Consider the following 18,839-nt stretch of genomic DNA (forward strand, 5'->3'; position numbering starts at 1 on the left):
ACTGATCAGATGTGTTCACTTTCATAGCTTGTAAACTGTATTCGAATCACTGTTTAACTTCACAAATTCCAAAAAAAAACCTAAGTTTGTTTAATTTGTCCCTGTAATTTAACTTTTAGAAACTGTTTTGATAAAGCTACACAGCACTCGCTCCAAGGATAATATTTCCTTCATAAGATGTGACGCTCAGTAATACTCCAGCACTGTGGATAACATTGTAATTTAATTCTGCTCTGTCCTCTCAATATTAGACAGCTGGTGAGGTAAGAAACGAGCAGGTGAAACTATTATTTAATGTCTGATCTGAGGAATTAGATTAAAAATAAAATTGGTTACCCGCAATATGACATTTCTCCACTTTAGATCAGGAAGTGTCCCAGTTCTACAGCAGGAATGAGCATGGAAATGATGGGACTATAGAGGGATTAGGAAAGTGGAGTTAAGGTAGAAGATCAGCCATGATTGTATTGAATGGCTGATCACATCTGACACGCCCAGTCACCTTCAAAGCAATGCCAAGGAGGTCTTCAACTCAACACTGCTTATTCAAATCAAATGATACTTAACGAAAGATAAACAATTATCGGTGTTCTCAGAAGCACTGGACAAAAGACATGTATTAATTATGGCTTTGTAGCCATTATGTAAATTTCTCCCTGGTTTTATCCCATGTATCCAACTGGTCAAATATTCCTTCTCCAGCTAATAGATGGACTGTGCAATACACTTCCTGTTTTATGCTCAAATTTTGTAACAACAGCAGAGGTAGGAGGTACATGACACCAGTGAGGAATGGGTTTTCCTTCTGTTTAATGACTCTGTGTGGAGAATACCGCCCCTCTCCCATTCTTCCCTTTTCAGCTAGGCTAAGGAACACTTCCCCCTTTGGCATCAACTGATGCTATTGTTTCTTCACACTGCAATCCTTTTAGTAGTCACATATTGATGTGGGTATTACTAAGCTAATTGACCCTATATCACTTGTTCCTAGTTGCTCCCAGAAGGTGGTAGTGAGCTGCCTTCTTGCACTGTGGCAGCCCATGTGCAGTAGGGAGTTACAGGACTTTGACCCAGCAACATTGAAGGAACAATGATGTATTTTCTAGTCAGGATAGTGAATGGCTTAGAGGGGAACTTGCAGGTGGATGGTGTTCCCTAGTCCTTCTAGATGGTACAAAGCATGATTTGGAAGATGCTGCTGGAGGAACCTTAACAAGTTGCTGTAGTTCATCTTGTTGATGTTGCGCACTGTTGCCAGTGCGTGTCATTTATGATGGACTGTGAATGAATGTTGAAGATGATGGAGTTTGGTACTAATCAAGCAGGGTAGTCTTTATCCTGGATGGTGTTGAGTTCCTTATGTGTTGCTTGAGCTGCATTCATCCAGGCAAGTGGGAAGTTTTCCTTTTGTTCCTCTCTTGTGCCATTACATTCATTGAACTCTGGAGTCTGGCAGTGAGGGGTATGGGGAAGAACACTCTGGGAGTGATGAGAGTAAGGTGTTTGCATGTCTTGTCATGAAGGCAGGCAGAGAGGGGCGCGCAATGACCTCCATCCTGAAGGGTGGGTCCTGATCTCGCAAATGGACCTCCTCCCTGTTCCAAACTAAGGGAATCCCACTGGGCTTCCCTTCATTCCTGAATCCCTTACCCACCAAAGAACAGCCCTGAAGTGGACATTTGAGGCCAATAAATGCCCAATTACTGGGGCAAGGCAGGCAAGTCACGCTGGGGCTTACACAACTCCCTCACCCCTCTTAAAATTCAGGACAGGTCCGGGGCAGTTGAAGAGTGAACAAAAGGCAACCTAGAGTATTTTACCTACAAATCTGTCGCCTGGACTCTGTAAAATTCAACTCATATCAACGTTAGTAATGCAGAGCTAGGTGTCTTACCGTCATGGGAAATATTTGCCATTTGTTTTGCTACAAAGCACACTCTCTAGATGAGACTTATCAGCAGACTGTCAGTAGATTTATTTCTACTTAATACAGAACAGCAAATTGCCGCGTCAAGTATAGAAACTAGTTTGGGCAAACGGCCAGTTTGTTTTAAGGCCAGTTTGCAAATTGCAATCGCGTTCCTAAGCCTTTTATGCTGATATATACGAAAAACATTAAAGGAACCAATTATTGTTGGGAATCCAATTAACTTAAGTCAAGTTTAGGTTCTGGCAGGTTACATGATACGCTGAAACTGACACAATAAATCACGTGCAAATTTATAAACACACTCTTCAATGTGGTGAAACGATCCAAAGTGCTTAACATAAAAAGAGCTTAGTGGTGTATGGTATGTGGAACTAGGGAAACACGTTATAGATGCAAAGCAGGAATTGAGAAACAAGGAATAAGGTACAGTGGATATGAAAGTACATGCTCAAATGTATTTGACGGTGAAGAGAGATGTAAAGATACAGATAAGTTTCAGTAAAGAATCTACAAATGTTAGCACCATATTAGCTGAAGACCCTGAGGCAAAGTGTGAGGCTATACATTTTGACCAAGGAGAATACAGACATAGACTATTTTCTAAGTGGGGAAAGGCTTAGGAGATCTGAATCACAAAGGGACTCAGAGGTCCTTGTTCAGGATCTGTTATGATTTAACATGCAGGTTCATTTGGCAGTTAAGAACGCAGATGCAGTGTTAGCATTCATTCGAAGAGGGCTGGAATAGAACAGCTGTGGTGCTGAAGCTGTGTAACGCTAGGGTCAGACTGCATTTGGAATATTGTGAGCAGTTTTGGGCCCTATATCTAAGGAAGGATGTACTGACATTGAAGAGGATCCAGAGGCAATTTACAAGAGTGATCCTGGTGATGACAGGTTTGTCATATGAGGACTCTGGGTCCTCTGGAGTTTAGATGGATGTGGGGGGATCTCATTGAAACTTACAGAATGCTGAGAGGCCTGGATAGAGTAGATGTGGAGAAGATGTTTCCACAAGTAGGGGAGACTGGGACCTGAGGACACAGTCTCTGATGACCCTTAAGAACTGAAATGAGAATTTTCTTCAGCCAGAGAGTATGACTTTGTGGAACTCAGGGGGCTGTGGATGGCAAGTTACTTGAGTGAATTTAAGACAGAGATAGCTAGGTTCTTGATTGGCAAGGAGATCGAGGGTTATGGGGAGAAGGCAGAAGAATGAGTTTGAAAAACATATCAGCCATGATTGAAAGTCTGAGCAGACTTGATGGGCTGAATGGCCTAATTATGCTCCTATATCTTATGGTCCTATGGTCTACGATAAACTAGGAGATGGGGTGAGGTTGAGCATAAGGGTCAGTGGGAAAGGTGATTAAATTCAAAGCTCAGACCAGCAGATGGTGCTTGTCCAGAAGGAAGTATGCGTGGAAGTATGCTGTAGGGCAAGGGCATTCAACTGATTCGAAAAATCCTATTTCCCTCAATTTATTTTTCATTTTTAAACTGTATCTCACAATTTCTATGGCAATTCCAATTATAAAAAGAATCTCTTGTCTAGGACAGTCCCGTTTTTAGCCAATAGACCTTTTTTTTTAGTCTGCAATTGCTTCATTGATTTAATGTGGATAACCATTTTTTTTGTGAGTTTCAGTGTCAATTTTGCCTTTTCAGGTCACTCATGAATTATGAATCATGGCAATTTAACGAAATTCTAGAGAATTTGCTGATTTTATGCACAATTTATTTGTTACCATCATCACAAACACCATCACACATTAATTAGCAAAGGTCAAATACATTAAATCTGCTTGTTTTGATAGTATATTTAAATCAACTACAGCTTCGCTGCCAGTAATAGTAATCTGAGATGCCTGTACACTCACTATATCTTTCTCAGGTAAGGAAATTCTGCGCTTATTGAGTGTTCCAGTGGACTGCAAGTTGAAGAATATGGGTGTCAATGTTATTGCTTTGTTTCCAGCCAGCTTGGCTTCAAGTATGGCTCCCCACTCAGATTTTGTTTCGTTCTGGAAGTACGTATCAGTGGCATTTAATGCCATCCCTACTGTGTCTTGAGAAGGTGGCAGTGAACAGCCTTTTTGAACAGCGCTAGTCTGTGTGCTGCAGATATCTGCACAACACCATTAGGAGAAGAGTTCACAAACTGTGCCCCATTGTGATCACAGGAATGTCCAGACTTGTGGAGGGAACTTTGTGACAGTGTTATTTGCAGTTGGTAGGTTTGGAAGGTGCTGTCAGCACAGCCTGGGTGAGTTGCCACAGTGTATCTTGTGGATGGTGTATACTGCTGGTACTGTCCATCGAGGGAGAAAGGAGCACAAACAGAAATTGCTGGAAAAGCTCAGCAGGTCTGGCAGCGTCTGTGGAGGAGAAGACAGTGTTAACGTTTCGGGACCTGTGACCCTTCCTCAGAACTGGTGAGTGAAAGAAGTGACTGTTTTACATTGGAGATCGGGTAGCAATTAAGCAGATTGTTTTTCACATGGAAAACAGTGTCAAATTTCGTAAGTATTACACAGAACAGTACAGCGCAGCAGCAGGCCCTTTAGCCCACCATGTCGGTGCAGACCATGAAGCCATTCTATACAAATCTCACCTGCCTGAACATGGTCCATATCCCCTTCTATTCCCTGCCTGTTCATGGGTCTGTTTGAATGCCCGTTTCTTAAACATTGCTATCATATCTGCTTCTACCACTTCCCCTGGCAGCATGGTCCAGGCACCTACCACCCTGTGAGTAAAACAAAACTTGCCTTACACATCTCCCTTAAACTTTCCCTCACTCACCTTAAAACTATGCACCCTAGTATTGGGTACTTCAGTTCAGGTAGAGACACTCTGCCTATGGACCCTATCCATGCCATAATTTTATAAACTTCTATCAAGTTGTCCCTCAGCCACCAACACTCTCGTGGAAATAATCCAAGTTTGTCGATTTGCTCCTGATAACTAATACATTCTAATCCAGATAACATTCTGCTAAGAGATAGTAAAAACTGCCGATGCTGGAGTCTGAGATAACACAGTGCGGAGCTGGAGGAACACCGCAGGCCAGGCAGCATCAGAAGAGCGGGAAGGTTGACGTTTTGGGTTGAGACCCTTCTTCAGAAATGGGGGAGGGGGTAGGGGGCTCTGAAATAAAAAGAGAGAAGAGGGATGGGGCTGGGGAAGGTAGGTGGGGTGGTGATAGTGAGTGCAGGTAGGCAATGGTGGGGGTTGCTTAATGAGGTGGGAGGAGGAGCGGATAGGTGGGAGAAAAGACAGACAGGCCAAACAGGCAGGGATGAGAGGGGTGGGTTGGTCATGGGACGAGGTCGGGCTGGGGAGATTTTGAAGCAAGTAAAGTCCACATCGAAACCATTGGGTTGTAGGCTCCCAAGGCAGAATGAGGTACTGCTCCTCCATTCTGGTAAACCTTCTTTGTACCCCTCTAAAGCCCCTACTTTCCTCCTTCAGTGTGATGACCAGAACTGCACACAATACTCCAACTGTGGCCTAAATAAAGTTTTCTACAGCAGAAAGATAATTTCCCAACTTTTGTACTCAGTGCCCCAACCGATCAGAGCAAACATGCTGTGGACCTTCTTTACCAACAGTGTTATTGGAGCTGCAGTTTGTAAGTGCACTACCAAATAGGGATGGCCAAATAGCTTCTGATAAAGAAACAAAAACAGAAATTACTCAAAGCTCAGCAGGTCTGGCAGCATCTGGAGAGAAATCAGAGTTATCGTTTTTTTTTCTGAGTTTGCATCACTCAACCTGAAACGTTAACTCTGATTTCTCTCCAGATGCTGCCAGACTTGCTGACCTTTCCCAGCAATTTTTTGTTTCTGATTTACAGCATCCGCAGCTCTTTCAGTTTTCACTTCAAATCAGCCTCATTTTTCAGCTTTGCAATTCCAGCGGGAAGCCTTGTTTGCAACCGAAGGTGGTGCACACCACAGCTGAACTCCCAATGAGCTCTCCAAAAGGTCGTAACAATTAAAATGTAAAACCTCCGTTGCTCCTATCACTATTTAAAAGTCATTCCTTAAGAATCACAATAGCAGCTTTGAAGTCTTGCCAAGGGTGTTGAATCCCAACGTCTTTTGACTAATTTAAGTTGATTCAAGGTTTATGCTAGGAGCAAGAAATAATTCAGATTGATCTTTTATTTAAAATAAAATGCTGTTGTTTTCACAATGTGCATGTACCCTAGGCAAAAACCAATTCTAATTGATCTCTTCTTAAAGGGAAATTTAGAATTGACCCTTAAGGGAGTCTCAAATAATTGGGTTCAAAATGATCTGATTCATGGAGGGCATTGACTTTCAGAAGCTGTAGTTTAAAGAGAAGAATGGTAAATTAAATTCCTTTGTCTGCAAAATACTTGTGCACTGATTTGTTTTAAATCCTCTCTATAATATGGATTGCTTGGTTGCAACACGTCTTGGCCCATTAGGTTTCACTAGCAAAATTGTATGCAGCCTTGTAATAATAACACTAATGATATTTTGGAAAGGACTAATAACAAATTTTAAACAGCTTCTGCCCTGTCATTTCTCCCACTGTGGTATGGCTGGTGTTTCTCCTAAGGTCAGGAGATCTCTTTAGGTGTGTTGCCAAATGGCAGTTCAGTAGCAAAGAATGACAGGAGCGTGTGTCGGTAAGCTGGTTAACAAAACGTCCCAACAGCAGGAGCCCACAGCTCTTGGCTTTTCACTTGTGCTGAAGAGAATCTCTGGGCAGCAAAGTTGAATCTCAACGAGAGAGCCTTGATTGACATTTGTTTCTGTTTTCTAACACCATTAGCAAGAACTTGGAGTTCACAGCATCATTGGCCATTTCAACCACATAAGGAGATGTATGGATGATGTCCCTCTTAAAAACCATAAAACCATCAGACACAGAAGCAGAATGCTGTCATTCAACTTAGAGTCCACTCTGCCATTCAACAAGATCATAGCTGATCTGATCATTCTCAACTCCTGTTCCCTGCCTTTTCCCCAGAACTCTTGATTCCCTTACGGATTAGAAATCTGTCTATCACAACCTTGAATATACTTAATGACACCCCCCCCTCCCCACCCAACAACCCTCCTGTGGTAAGGAATTCCGCAAATTGAATGCCCTCTATGGAAGAAATCCCTCCTCATTGCTGACTTAAATGGGTGAGCCCTCTATTCTGAGATTATGCCCTCTGGTCCTGGACTCTCCCACAAGGGGAAGCCACCTCTCTGCATCTACCCTGTCAAGCCTGTAAGAATCTTGCATATTTCCATAAGGTCACCTCTTATTTTTCCAAAGAGGAGGAGATAGCGAGGCAGAGATTTTCAAGGAGGAAATTCCAGAGCTAAGCCACAGTTGCCAAAGGTGGAGAATTAAAATCAAGGGTGCCCCATAAAACATAATTAAAGTACAATAACTCAGAGTATTGTGGGCCCGAAGGAGATTGCATTAATCAGAAAAGAGCAGAGCCAAGAGGGAAATGTTTATAAAATAAAAAGAGGCTGTGAATGTTAAAAGTAAGGTGTGCAGTGCAAGGAACGTGTGTAGGTTAGTGAGCACAGTGTAAGCTAGGATACAAACAACAGAGAATGATCTCCGGTACGAGAGGAAAAGTAGAGGATGGGAGGCAGTGTAGCTGGTATGCTAGACGATACTCAACAGACAACAAAAGCTCTCCCATGCGGTTTCTCCACATTATTCACAAGCTTCTCCAGAACATCCTGAAGACTGCCAGTTGCTCAACTTCGCTATTTGAGATCAGTATGCTGTAACAAACTGCTGCGAAAACTATTGAACACACGACAGAAATAAAATGTCATTCAGTTTCCCTTTAGTTTTCAACCTCAGCAGTAAACCACTAAAATCATTGGGAAGTTTAATGTATAATGGAACTGTCATAGTCACAGTGGATGGGACAAAGTACACGAGACTAGGATCTAAGTGAAGATAGTTTTAGTGAAGTCCGGGTCTACCATGTTTCTATAGAGATTATAAATAGTGAATGAACAGTTGCCAGTAAGCCTGAATAATATCCAGGCATCATCTGTCTAAGGCTCACTGATTCTGCTTGTGATTTGTTTTTTTTTTTGGGAGAATATGGACATCACAGGTAAGGCCAGCATTTCTTGTTCATCCCAATTGCCCCCAAAATGAATGGCTGACTAGGTCATTTCAGAGGGCAGTTAAGAGTAAACCACATTGCTGAGGGTCTGGAGTCACATGTAGGCCGGAAAGGGTAAGGGTGGTAGATTTTCTTCCCTGAAAGACATTGGTGTCCCACATGCGTTTTTATGACAATCGGTGATAGTTTCATGGTCCATTACAGAGCTCACTTTATAATTCATTCATTGAATTTGAATTCCACCAGTTCCTCTGCTAGGATTTGAAACCTATGTTCCCAGTGTATTAGTCTGGATGTTGGATTGTTACTGAGATGGCTCCCCAGTCACTAAAATTTACTCAACAGGTTGGTCTGTATCTATGGAAAGTGAGAAACTGAGCTGAACACTTCAGGTACTTTATCAGAACAGGAAAAATAATTGGGAATGTTATAAATGTGAAAGGTGGATTGGGTGGAAAGCGGGGAAGCCAAAATAGTAAAATGATTGGTAACGTAAAATGAGAAAGAGTGAAAGTAGTTCTGATGAAAGTTCATTAATCGGAAATTTTAAATCTGTCTCTGTCTCTGTCTCTGTCTCTGTCTCTGTGTCTCTGTCTCTGTGTCTCTCTCTCTCTCTCTCTCTCTCTCTCCAGATGCATAGTATCAAAATAAAGGGACACCAGTTTAAAGCTGAAATGAGGAGTGATTTCTTCTCTCAGAGGGCTATGAGCTTTTGGAATTCCTTGCCACAAAGCAATAGGGTAGAGTCCTTGTGTATATTTAGGGCTGAGGTAGATATTTTTAATCAGCGAGGGAATCCAGGATGATGGGGGCAAGACAGGAAGGTAGAGTTGAGGATTATCGGATCAGCCATGATCTCATTGAGTGGCAGAGCAGACTTGATGGACTGAATGGCCTACTGCTGCTCCTGCGTCTTATGATCTTATAGTCTTGATCAGACAATCTCCTTTGTTGGCATTCAACACTGACATTGTAACATCATGTTCAGAAATGCTTATTGATATTCTTGTAACATCCATCTATGCTGTCAGTTTTTATTTAACTCTTTCTAATCTAGTTTTGTGTTCCAAATTGTTTTGTGCTTAAAATTTGTTTATAATCCAAGAATTAATCATCAACAGCTTGTCTTCTTCGATAAAAGAGCACAATTGACATTAATAAAAATTGAAAACTCCGAAGGCAATCTGAAAAGAGCATTTAATTACCAAAGTATCCTGTGTGTGTGTGTGTGGAGCACAGCGTAGTCTCTCTGCACCATATCTAATGGAAGAAGCTGCTGGTTTGAGACTGTTGTTATTAAAATGTGATTAAGCCAAATCCATCAAGGTGAGGAGTGAGACTGAGCTCATCAATCGAAGTCAGATTTGAATGGACACATACAACAGCCCAACCTGCTAAGTTGTATTACCACATAGGGAGAAATCCTCAGGCATCTGGCTTTAATTTGATTACACCTGGAATGTTTAGGCATTTTACAGCTGAAATCAAGATGATGTCTGTTCACTCCTACAACCTTCTGAGATTCCAACATGCTCCAAGTCTAGCCTCGTTTCCATCCCCCATTTTTTTTGCATCTCCCCTTAGTCACTACCTCTTTAACTATTTACACCTTACCCCATGAAAGACCCTCACTGAACCTTTCTGTCTCTCTGCTCTTCTCAGGTCCTCCTTAAAACCTTCTTCTATTACGCTTTTGCCTACATAGAATATAGAACGTGAAATGGTACAACACAGGAACAGGCCCTTCAGCCCACCATGTCTGCACAGATCATGATGCTGTTCTAAATTAATCCCATCTGCTTGCACATGGTTCATAACCCTCTCTTCCCTGCCTGTTCATGTGTCGTCTAAATGGCTCTTTCATGTTGCTATTGTATCTAATTCTGTCACCCCCACACACCTATCACCCTCTGTATAAAAAAAAAGAAATTGTCTTACACATCTCCTTTAAAGTTTCCCACTCCCACCTTAAACCTCTGCCCCCTTGTATTGGATATTTCCACTTGGGGGAAAATGTCTCTGATTATCCAAGCTATCCATGCCAATATAACTTTATGTACTTCATTCAGGTCACTCCTCAGTCTCTGACATTTTCGTGAAAACAATCCAAGTTAGTCCAATCTCTCCTTATAACTTAAAAACTCCAATCCAAGCGACATCCTGGTAAACCTCTTTTCCACCCTGTCCAAAGCCTCCACATCCTTCCTATAGTGTGGTGACTAGAACTGCACACAATTCTCCAAATGGGGCCTGACTATAGTTTTGTACAGATGCAAAATGACTTATTTTTATTCATTCATTGGATGTGGATGTCGCTGGTTAAGCTGGCATTTATTTCCTCTCCCTAGTTGCCCTTCAGAAAGTGGTGGTGGTGAGCTGTCTTCTTGAACTGCTGCCATCTACGTGCTGTTGGTTGACTCATAATGCCCTCCGGGAGGGAGTTCCAGAGTTTTGACCTAGCAACAGTAAAGGAATGGCAATGCATTTCTAATTTGAGATGTTGAGTGGCTTGGATGAAAACTTACTGGTGGTGGCGTTCCCATGTATCTGCTAGCCTTGTCCTTCTACATGGACGTGGTTGTGGGTTTAGAAGCCGTTGTCTCAGGATCTTTGGTGAATTTCTGCAATGCATCTGGTAGATAGTACACACTGAGCATTGGTGGTGAAGGGAATGGATGCTTACGGACGTGATGCGAAACAGGCTGCTTTGTTCTGTATCGCGTCAAACTTCTTGAGTGTTGTTGAAGCTGCATCCATCCAGGGCAAATGGGGTTTACTCCATCAGATGCCTTGTAGATGGTGGACAGGGTTTGGGGGGTCAGGAGGTGAGTTATTTGCTGCAGTATTCCCAGCCGCTGACCTACTCTTGCAGCTATTGTGTTTATGTGGCAAGACCAGTTGAGTTTCTAGATACTGGTAACCCAAAGATTTTGATAGTGGAATATTTAGTGATGCTATCACCCTGAAAGTTCAGGGGTGGTTTCTAGGTTGTCTGTCTGTTATTGGAGATGATCGTTGCCTGATATCTGTGTGGTATGCGTTATTTGCCAGTTGTTAGCCCAAGCTTAGATATCATCCAGATCTTGTTGCATTTGAACGTGGACTGCTTCGTTGTCTGAGATAAATTGATTCGTTTTTATTTTCACGTGTACTGAAAAACAATGAAAAGCTTTGTTTATGAGTGGTACAGGCAGCTTCAGGTGGATAGAGTACAGTAGACAGATACTGGGGTTGAACTACTGCACTGAAGGATGTCTGGATCAAATTTGAATCCAATGATGAATAAAGATAGGTCGAGTACCTAGTTGGTCCAGAGAAGTTGCCAAGCAATAAGGCCTTATGAAAGATGCCTACTTGACCATTAGCTCTTTCATCAACAGCGTTATAAGTCACAATGTGTAGAAAGCCACTAGACGTAGAATTGTTGACTGCAAACATTGAGATCTGAATAAAACAGAGCAGTATGTAGGGACAGGGCTAATGAAGTAGGCAGTGAATTATTGAAGGGTTACGGAGAAAGCCAATGCATTGAAAAGGTGTATCATTAGGGAGTGTCACTTTCTAGGCTATATGCATAAAAGCATTTCTGGGCTAACACACAGATTAGCTGAATGCCGCTGCCTACTAAAGTCTAAGCTCTGATATATGCTCTTTAAAAGTCTCCAAAAGGAAATACATTCACTTTACTCAAAAGGCAGCAAATGATAAATATTAATTCAATATGCTAAACTTTAGAAGAAACACAATAGAGGATGAGATAACAAGGTGTAGAACTGGATGAACACAGCAGGCCAAGCAGCATCGGAAGATCAGGAAGGCTGATGTTTCGGGCCTAGAAGGGTTAGGGTTGGGGTTAGGATCTGGGCCCAAATCATCAGCCTTCCTGCTCCTCTGATGCTGCTTAGCCTGCTGTGTTCATCCAGTTCTACACCTTGTTATCTCAGATTCTCCAGCATCTGCAGTTCCTACTGTCTCTGAAGCATTAGAAGATGATTAGTTCTAGACGCTGGAGGCTATTTGGAGATATTCTCAGTTTATCTGACACTATGTCCTGCTTGAGATGAACTGCTTGTTGATCGGAAAAGCATCATTCATCTCTGCCACTCAGAGTTGAGGCAAGATAATTTAATGCAATTAAATTTTAGTTTTGACAGTTGATATTTCTAATCAAACCTTCTATTGGTGGATGAAATGGGCAAGATTTGTCAGTTAGTGTTAAGTAAGGGGCAATAAAGCCTTCTAACTTTTATTCAAAAAAGGACATCCAAATTTCAATAAACACGCAGTTAACTTTAAACCCATGCTCCTTTATTTTGTTCAGCTCCACTTGGATCCAAAGGATGTTCAGATAAAAAATGATTTAGACAGAGGCATACAGGTTATATTGCATAGGTACATGCTAGGCAGGATCAACATTAGCAAGATCGGTGTTATTTGAAGCTGGAGAGTCCATCCATCAGTCTGATTATGGCCAGGAAGAAGCTGTACCTGAACCTGCTGGTGCGTGTGTTCAGGCTTCTGTATCTTCTGCCTGAAGGAGGAGGTTGTAGGAATCATTACTGGGGTGCGATGGGTCTTCGATGATGTAGGCCGCCTTTCTGCAGCAGCGAGCCGTGTAAATACAGTCCACGGATGAACGTTTGGCTTCCCGATAGTCTGGGCTGTGCACACCACCTTCTGTAGTTTCTTACAGTCCTGGGCAGAGCAGTTGCTGTACCAGGCTGTAATGCCCCCGGATGGTGCATAAATATAAGTTGGTGAGGGACCTTTTATGGATATGCTAAAGTTCCTGATCTGCCTGAGGAAGAAGAGGCTTTGTTGTGTCTTCTCGCCTGTTGTATTTACGTGGGAAGTCCAGGATGCGTTGTTGGCTATCATCACTCTGAGGAACTTGATGCTGTCCACTCTCTCAACCTCAGTTGAGGGTGTGATCTCTTCTTTTCTTTTTGAAGTTGGTGATCAGTCCTTTAGTTTTGCTGACATTGAGAGACAGATTGTTTTCATTGCACCACATCTCTAAGCCCTCTCTTCTGTAGTTTGACTAGTCATTGTTAGATATCTGTCCCAGTACATACCACTTCAAGAAATAGTCCTTGATGCACCTACAAATTTTGCACCATCTAAGCCCATGGCAGTAAGGGAGCCCCAGTCAATACTGGGGAAGTTAGAATCAATCGTTACAACAACACCTGTTCTTTTTACATCATTCCATGATCTGCCAACATATCTGTTCCTTTATCTCTTGCTGGCTATTGGGGATGACTATTGTATAAACCCATCTTTGTGATTGAACCTTTCTTATTCCTGAGATCTACCCGTATAACCTTGTTGGATGTGCCCTCCAAGATACCCTCACTTAGTGTTGCTGTGACGTTCTCCTTCATCAATAATGCAATTTTCCCACCCCTTTTATATCCCTCTCTATCACACCCAAAACATCTAAACCCTGGAACATTGAGCTGCCAGTCCTGCCCTTCTCTCAACCAAGTTTTTGTAATTGCTAGACCATCATAGTTCCATGTACTAATCCACGCTCTGAACCTATCTGCCTTACCTGTTATATTCCTTACATTAAAATGAATACACTGCATACTGCCAGTCCCACTGAGTTCATTAACCTGGCCCTGCCTGTTCTTCCTCTTAGACTTACTTGACTTAATATCGATGTTCTCCTAAATTAGCACACATGCTGACCTACTACTCCGGCTGCCCTTGCCACCCTAGTTTAAACCCTTCTGAGTGGCAGTAGCAAACCTCTCTGCCAGGATATTGGTGCCCCTCCAGTTTTAGTGCAACCTACATCTGTATGTTGCCTACATATATTTTTTTCCAACATATCCATCTTTGGTTGAGTTTCAATCTTCATCTGTTTGTGTGGAAAGCCTAGGATTCTTTTACTATGCTAAAGCCATTGCATAAATGCAAGTCGTTGTTGGTTTGGTCTAATTCCAAGAATCTGATACATGCCACTATCATTTAAACCCCTTTGCAATAATTCCCTGGAAACCAGCCAGAAAGCTTTACTTCTTTTTAAATACTTTGCAGTGGATGATTGCTGCCAGTCAGAGTCCTACAGAAAATTGCAAGCCCTTTCTCTATCTGAAAACCCTTTAATTAAATGATAATATAATAGGAAGCTGTCACATTGATGTGATAGTGAGCATCTATAATACAAATCATGATACCTGGCTTCTTCCCTTTGTAAAAAAACTTGCAGCATAAACAGGACGGAGAGGGTGAAGATTCATTCATAGCTCAGAGTCACTCTTGTGTTCAGTTTGCATACTGGATCCCTTATAAAGATCGATCATGGTATTGTGTGAATGTGTAACTTTGCAGCTTTTTTATGTCTCCCAGTTTTAATGCCTATTCATGCTTTCCGAAACCATGATCAGGCAAGAGAGTTTCAGGTAGTGACCATTGTCACTAAGAGAAAATCTAACCATTATTCCTTGACATTCTGACTTGGAAATATATCACCATTCCTTCAATGTCCCTGGGTCAAAATCCTGCAACTTCCTTCCTAAGGGCATTCTGGTTCAGAATGTAGTGGTTCAAGAAGGCAGCTCACCACCACCTTCTCAAGGGATAATAGCAGACGATAAATGATGGCCCAGTCAGCAATGCCCACATTCTGTGAGTGAATTTAAAAATAAAACATTGTTGATGATTTTACATGGAGTCAAAACCAACCATATAGAGTGATATTGATGGGTTTTCACAACAATGTTTCATGGTTATCATCACTGAGACTAACTTTCAGTTCAAGACATTTTATGAATTGAATTTAATTCCCATTAGCTGGCATTGTGGGATCTGAAAGCAAATCCTCAGATTATTAGGCCCTGGATTATGAGTTTGCGAACATAACTACGTCACCTTCCCTAACATCAAAAGTTCAGAGTGTTACAACAAATGAACATTACCAACTCAAGAGTATCACCCCATAATTACGAATATTGATGGGGTAACTGATTATTAATTTGTGCCAAAATCTGCAGCAGTTGCTGAGAAATGTCGTCCTCATCAATTTTTATTACCATGCTAAAATTTCAGTCCACAAATCTATATTTGTAATAAATTATTTTTGTTTAAGAACACACTTATCTGAATGGACTGCCCAGCACACTTCTAAATCTCTGTTGTTACAAAGCTCAGTGAGTAGCAATTTCACCAGAACATCATGCATCCAAGTGCTTGAGCACAATGATTGAGATGGTCACACATAATGCAGTACTGAGGGAGTGCCGTACTGTCAACGGTACTGTGTTTCTGATGAAACATTAACCCATGGCCTCATGTGTCCTTCTGAATACAAAAAGTTCCACGTTTTAAAAATCTTTCAATGCCCAAGCCAATCGCCTCAATCAAAATCACACAAACAATAATCTGGCCATTAACCACACTACTGTTTGTGGGATCTTGCTGTGTACAAGTTGATTGCTGCATTTCTCACACTGCAACACTAAATTGTACTTCATTTGCTGCGAATTGCTTTAGGATATTTTTGGTTGTGAAAAGTGCTACATAAGAGCCTTTCAAATATATTTTTATATAACACTGATTATCTTTCATGAAATCTATGTGCATAAAAGCCTATCAAATTCACCAATTAATTTTATGATTTCATTTGCAATAATTACTTTCCCTGTAATAAAATTTGATTCCATTGTACAGTCATAGATTAGAAACAAAGTAATAAAAGAAATCATAAAAAGGCCCATTGGAACATCTTCAGTGATGGGCTTCAAAACTGAAATGAAACATTTCAGTGTGAATCCATTTGGTGCTTTTTTTCATTTTCCACCTTCTTGTGATGAGAAATCCATAGTGACGGAATGAGGAAGAGGAAGAATTTTTCTTTCCTTTATTCATTAATGGGATGAGGGTGTCACTGACCAGGCAGCATTTATTGCCCATCCCTAATTGCCCAGAGAGCAGTTCAGAGTCAACCATTTTGAGTCTGGAGTCACATGTAGGCCAGACCAGGTAAGGATGGCAGTTTCTTTCCTTAAAGGACATTAGTGAACCAGATAGGCTTTCCTAAAAATCAACAAATAGATTCATGATCATCAATAGATTCTTAATTCCAGATATTTATTGATTTCAAATTCCACCATCTGCTGTGGCAGGATTCAAACCTGGGTCTGCAGAACATTATCTGGGTCTCTGGATTAACAGTCCAGCAATAATACCACTAGGCCATCATCTCCCCTCCTTACTTAGCAACTCTAGTCAAGTTGTCATGTAGCCAGATGACTTTTAGCTTCTACGACTGTTGTCAAATGTACAAAGTAATCGACTACTTGTTGCTCACTAAGTGCCACTAGTGTATATGCCGCACACAATGAGATTCAGTAACTTGTCTACTTGTAACTTCAGTAACATGCTTTACTGACAATAGCCAACATTTATTGCCCATCCCGAATGTTCCAACTGATTAATCTGCCAAACAAAGGATTGAATTGTACATCAAAGGGACTTCGGTGAAAACTTTAACCCTTCTTCAATTCCCTTTCAAACTTTTAACACAATTAGGCAAGAAACCGAGTACTTGTAGGACCAATATGGTGGGTTGGATGCACACACTGAGTCTATGCCACCTGATACTTGGGCACTGTGTTACAATCCAAAGTATCTGCAAATTGGGGATCTAACACCTTTCTCATGCTTGTTTCTGAAATTGGTTCATGGTTGGTTCTCGAGTACAAAGAGACTGAAATTTCTACTCAATCGCCGTTGATGTCTGGAGACCATCAGTGAAAACGAATATTCCTTCTGACTTCATAAAATAGATCCAGAATGCTCACTCCCACTCACCTTCCAGACAAGTCTGCTCCCAAAGCCTGCATCCAACTGGACTAACCTGGCTCCAAACCATTATAGACTCCAAACCATTAACTGAGGTAGAAGCTAAGACACAAAGCTTTTCTTTATACGGAAACTAAAGGGCTTGTTGTCACTGTTGTAAAAATGGATTATTAATATTCAATTTTCCTCATCTGATTCTAATATCCAAGACACTCATAAACCAAAGCCTCTTTAAACACTGACCTAAAATGGCTGCTGTGATCACTTGAACAGGTTGAGCCAAGCTCATGAAATTGTCAGTGAGTCTGGATGGATCTCAACCAAAGGTTTGGAAGCTGCTGTCAAAGGAGCTAAAGGAGTTTGTTGCAGACGGTACACAGCTGTCACTGTGCATTGATTGTGAACGTTGAAGACTTTGGATGGGATGCCAGTCAAACAATATGTTTTGTACTGGATGGTGTGGACCTTCTTAAGTGTTGATGTAACTGCTGGCAAATGGAGGATATCCCATTAGACCCCTGACTTGGAGATGTTGCACAAGTTTTGGGTAGTCAGGAGGTAAGTTACTTGCTATAGATTTCCTAGCATCTGATCAGCTCTTGTAGCCACAGTGTAATATGTGGTTGGTCGAAATCATTTTCTGATCGGTGGTAATCCCCAGGATATTGACAGGGTGGAGGGATTCAGCAATGGTTATACTGCTGAATGGTCATGCTGGTCAGGTTTTCTCTTTTTGGAGATGCTCATTGCCCGACACTACTTCTGCAGCGTGATTGTTGCTCACCATTTATTAGCCTGAACTTGACTGTCATCCTGGACCTGTTATAGTATATTTACCAGGCTATAGAATGACACACAGATGTTAAGGCCATAAGATTTTAATGGCATTCTTTTTTATATCATGACTAAAATAGCAAAAAGGACAGTTTTAAAACAAAACAACTTTAGAAAGTTTTTATTGGGTAGGTGATGGCCCAGTGGTACTATCGCTAGACAGTTAATCCAGAGACCTAGATAATGGTCTGGGAGCCTGCATAAGAATCCCACCACAGCAGATGTGGAATTTGAATTCTATAACTATCTGGAATTAAGACCCTCATGATTATGAAGCCATTGTTGATTGTTGGGAAAAAAACTCATCTGGTTCACTGACGTCCTTTAGAGAAGGAAACTGCCATCCTCACCTGGTCTGACCTACATGTGACTGCAGACCCACCGCAATGTGGTTGACTCTTAACTGCCCTCTGGGCAATAAATGCTGCCAGGCCGGTGATGTCCTCATCCTGTAAATGAGTAAAGAAAAATAAAATTACACATTGAAAGACAAGTTACTGAATCTCATTGTGTGCGGCATATACACTAGTGGCACTTAGTGAGCAACAAGTAGTCGATTACTTTGTACATTTGACAACAGTCGTAGAAGCTAAAAGTCATCTGGCTACATGACAACTTTCTGATTTCTGGGCAGCTGACCAGCTTGTGGATGTGATTGATATAGTGAGGAGGTTTTGGACTGCTAGAAGGGCAGGTACTCTTTCTCTTTGCAGTTAAAAAGTACCTGAAGCCTAAAGAATTTCTTTTTTTAATTAATACTACCAGTCATTGTAAGGTGTTGCATTTAACCAATAACTAAGAGACTTTGTAATTAGTGTACCAATCACCCTGGACCAGGTGCAGAGAAGTGAGGGGCCCCTGGAGAAAGTAAATGTGAAACTTGTGATCTGATAGTATTAATCTATGGCTCTGGGTACTTTTACTCTCCATTCACAAAACCAATGTTTCTTTTGTTTGTGTGTGTCTGCACATGCACATGTGTGTATGTGTGGGAGCCTGTGTGTGTGTGCCTATGTGTCTATGTGTGTACACGCCTGTGTGTGTTGCGAGGGTGCGGGTTTAAAAGGGGTGAGAGTTTTATTTACTTATCATTAGAATTTACCTATTTGTAATGAATAGCAGTATTGATAAGTACAAG

The 18,839-nt window shown here is 41.5% G+C and overlaps 1 protein-coding gene across 7 annotated transcripts in view; it reads left to right on the forward strand.

Moving 5' to 3' along the window:
• The window catches only part of LOC125447505 (cadherin-20-like), a 159,208-nt gene that overhangs the window by 12,795 nt on the left and 127,574 nt on the right, over nt 1-18,839 (forward strand). The window contains exon 2 of one of the 7 annotated variants that reach the window (XM_059651902.1): nt 4,160-4,364. The exons of the other annotated variants lie outside the window; for them this stretch is intronic. The gene's annotated coding sequence lies outside the window, so the exon portion shown is untranslated. The remainder of the gene's footprint in view (nt 1-4,159; nt 4,365-18,839) is intronic. 7 annotated transcript variants of the gene reach the window in all.

Source organism: Stegostoma tigrinum, chromosome 2 (genome assembly GCF_030684315.1).
Source record: "Stegostoma tigrinum isolate sSteTig4 chromosome 2, sSteTig4.hap1, whole genome shotgun sequence".
Lineage (NCBI taxonomy): Eukaryota > Metazoa > Chordata > Chondrichthyes > Orectolobiformes > Stegostomatidae > Stegostoma > Stegostoma tigrinum.